Source organism: Protomyctophum parallelum (genome assembly GCF_964188405.1).
Source record: "Protomyctophum parallelum genome assembly, chromosome: 2".
Taxonomy (NCBI): domain Eukaryota; kingdom Metazoa; phylum Chordata; class Actinopteri; order Myctophiformes; family Myctophidae; genus Protomyctophum; species Protomyctophum parallelum.
Window position 1 is genome coordinate 6,578,566 of NC_139699.1, and position 4,361 is coordinate 6,582,926.

A 4,361-nucleotide genomic window follows, 5' to 3' on the forward strand; every position below is an offset into this window, starting at 1 on the left:
TTTCAGCACTAGTTTGAATCCTCCCCTCTATGCCTTGAAAAGCTTGGGTACTTTCAGACTAGGGCACCGGGCGCCAACTCAGCGTACAAGCCTCTCCAACTTACTTTCATTTATTAACACACACGCACGTACACAACTACTTTCACATCCACTTAATAAAATAAAAAATCTAATTGATTGACTAATTGACTTTTAATACCAGTAAGATGCCTGAGGGCGAGAAGCGTGTGCATGTATCCTAGCCTGGTTAATAAACCAGACCGAATCAGCCGTTGGCAAAAATTAATTGCCTGCCGGCGGATTACGGTCTGGAGAGGCTGGGCGGCCAATCGGGACACGGTATGCAATATGGGCGGGCTTTGGTACAGTGACTTTCAATGCTTGAGACCTTTGACTGACAGTAGCTCTGACCAATTGCGTCAAAGAGAAAATGTTTCAACCCGCCCCCCTGGAAATGAAATCGAAGCTGAGCCTCCCCAGACTAATATCCTGCGGTCCGTGCGATATTAGTCTGGTTTATTAACCAGGCTACATGTATCCGCCTGGGTGACAGCAGACTGCTGGGCGAGCGCTGGCGCTTTGGAATGGGGGGGTCAGATCAACATATCCGTCTGGGTGACAGCAGACTGCTGGGCGAGTGCTGGCTCTTTGGCATGGGGGGGGTCAGATCAACATATGGAATGAATTCTGTACTGGCCATATATGGAGCGTGTCTTGAGTGTACAGGGTTTGATGAGGTCAGATCAACATAATAGGAATGTCAGAACAGGTCAGCTCCATATATGGAGATCTAAGGGTTTGAGGTTTTTGAGGTGAGATGTACAGTTGCTGGCCAATATTGATGACATCACATGTCACAAGGCATGACCATATATGGGGAGTGACCAACCAAACAACTGACGGGAATTGCACAATTTCATAGTAAATGCAACCTGAGGTCGCAATAATATACTCAAGTACAGTACAGAGAGGCCAAGCAGAGAGCTTTTTTTTATTTTTTATAATTTATATTTTTTGTCCCACGATTTTGTAACCCATTTTTCACCCCTGTGTCAATCATCTAATGTGATCCTGGGCTCTACACACCCTCCGCCAACCTAGGGAGAGCAACGGACTTAACTCATGCTTCCTTCATGCTTGAGTGTCCAAGTTGCTCCTTTACACCTGACAGGGGAGGAGTTTCCCTGGTTGGACGTAGCGCGTGGAAGGAACACGTTATTCCAACCAGTTCCTTTCCCCTCCATCAGGCGCCCCGGCTGGCCAGGGGGAGGCAGTTTAGAGACCAGGATTACTGCATGTTTTTTGTGAGGGTACCTACCATAGGGGACACGGGGAGAACATGCAAACTCCACACAGAAAGGCCCTTTCGCCAACCCCCGCCTTCGGGTATGGGCACTGATGACGCGGAGGAGGAAACACGCCGCCAGCACCCACAGCGCCCCGAGCGGGAATCGAACCCAGGACCTTCTAGCTGTGAGGCGACAGCACTACCGACTGTGCCACCGTGCCCCCAAGCAGAGAGCTTGTTAAAAGATGCATTAACTGCTGTGTTCCATGGAAGCTGAACATGTCTGCATCATGCTGGGGACAGCGCCACACGCCAAAGGCTCATTCACTGCATCACTGCTGGAAGCGAACCATACAAACTGTCCTTAAAGAGATAGTGGGAGTAATTTACTCTACACAGGGGAGTGATCACGTGACACTGCCTGCAAATATGACAAAATAATAACTTAAAGGTAGTGTGATATTTTTGATGAATACAAACATACTTGTTTTTTTGTTTTGTTTTTTAAAGTTCTATATTCTGCTGCTAATCATTGCTACGGTATAGAGCAGTGGTTCTCAACCTTTTCAGGCCGTCACCCCCCCCAAACAAAATCATATTTCCCTGAAATGCACTCGGAATTGTAGGAGTTTGTTTGACTCGGTTCCACAGATACATATTTTGAAAATAGCGGATCTACAAGCTCACAATATACAAGCGTTGCAAGGCATTGTCTTGCAATGACATGTCAATGCCCTCCCAGGAGGGAGGGGACTCATCCAGGGGGGCAGTCAGCCAGATTTTTCGTGAAGCCTCATTTGAAATCTGTAGTTCATATAATGGCCTGTTGTGGCGCTGGACTGGACCCAAAAAGCCCCATAGCTCCATAGAGGCCCATGTATTTTGGCCCAACTTCACCTAGACTGTATTACCTTAATAAACATGGTCATGAATACTTTCTTCTTCCAGTCACTAGTTTAAAGTCATAATATTCTTTTTGGAAAATTATGGTCCCATTAATTAAAATAATGACCATAAAGTCGCGTATGTTCTGAGGGGCGTGGCTACCGTTACCGTCTATGATCGGGATTCCCCTCCCACTCAAGAGTCTTCTCCTCCCACTCGAGTCAAAATAAAAACCAACGGAGAAGAAGGGGGGAAGTCCCGCCTCATTGTCTGGGCAGCCAATGGCCAGCTGGACCCAAACGGAGCCAGCCAATGGCCAGCTGGTCCAAAACGGATCTAGAAAGATGGCGATTTACAGTGCCTGGATTTCAGGCTTCATTTTACGTTCATGTTAGACCCGGGGAACGCTTTGTCCATAGTTTTTACAGTCTATGGACTCATCACAGGCTGAGGTAGAAGTTGTAGCGCTCAGTGTGTACTCACCCAATAAGTAATTGCTGTGGCTTGGGAGTCAGATATTGTCCTGTAGTATCTCAATTGACCACCAGTTGTCATTAATTACACCCCTGTTAATCGTGTTCCCCATATACTGCACATACAGTATGCTCACTGGAGGAAGTGGAGAGAGAATGTGGTCCTTGTGAATCCTGTGGAAAGTGGAAATATCACACGTTTTCTGCCACCAGCCCACAACTGTCAAGTGGATATGAATTTAGATGACAAGAGCTGACTCCCAAGTCACAGCAATGAATTATTGGGTGAGTGCCACGACTTTTAATGCTGCGCGAGCATGAATCCCCTCCCTGGGAGTGCATGGGCGTGCTCTATGGTATATTGTTGCTGTCAGGGAGAAACCTCGTATCTCATCTTCATTCTAATGCTACTGCGGATCACCACATTATCTCAATTTTTTTTACTTTGTTTTGTTTTTGTAAATTAACGCCCTACTTGATCATATTACAGCATCACACAAAAGTATCAAAAATAGCACATATGCATGCTTGAAACAATGCATTTTGAGCTTGTCGATCAGTTTTTTTCCCCTCATAAGACTCATGTCCAAAACTCATATTATAAGGTTTCCACACGACATACATGAAGGGAGAAACCTCGTATCTCATCTTCATTCTAATGCTACTGCGGATCACCACATTATCTCAATTTTTTTTACTTTGTTTTGTTTTTGTAAATTAACGCCCTACTTGATCATATTACAGCATCACACAAAAGTATCAAAAATAGCACATATGCATGCTTGAAACAATGCATTTTGAGCTTGTCGATCAGTTTTTTTCCCCTCATAAGACTCATGTCCAAAACTCATATTATAAGGTTTCCACACGACATACATGAAATGAATACAACATTACAGCCAATTTAGGGCAAGGGAGACCCCTGTCACTGAACAAACACTCTATAGAAATATGATTTATCACAATATATATTTTAATAACTGAACCAACATCTGTAAATGTTTGACCACTAAACAAACACACTTTGTAGCCAAGACAGATTTACTTTAAGGTCTGGGAGAAACTTTAAAGAGACAATAAATCAAAGTCTTTCAATAAGACTGGATTTACTCTACATGTGTTTTTATTAATAAAAACAATGGTGTTGACCTGTACCACAGGTCCAGTGACACACCTTTGATTTAACGATAGACCTTGAGCAGCAGAAGTAATGTGAACCCTATAATATCCTTATTATTATCTATTTTAGCCAAATTAATAAGCTTAACATTCAGTGGAAATTAGACTTCTACAAGCCAATAACAGATTAAAGGACAACTTTAGTTTTTTTCAACCAAGGTTCATGTTTTAGGTTGCAAGTAAAAGGTGAGTGTTCATTTTCTTTAATTTGCTGCTTTCTTTCGTTTTAGGGATTTTAGCTCTTTTGGACAGGGGGGCGGGGGCATTCGAGCGTGTATAGGCTCAATATGTCAGTTTGTCACATTCAATAGATCCTGTGATATTTTGTGGCCAGATGTAATTTCTTGGAGTTTATTAGGACTATAGTAAATAATACAAAAATAAATCGCCATAATATTTTGTAAAAAAATACATATTTAGCCCCATGCTCGAATGCCCCCGCCCCCCCTGTCAGAAACTGCTAAAATCCCAAAAACGAAAGAAAGCAGCAAATGAAATAAAATTAACACTCATCTTTTAGTTTCTCTAATGACATC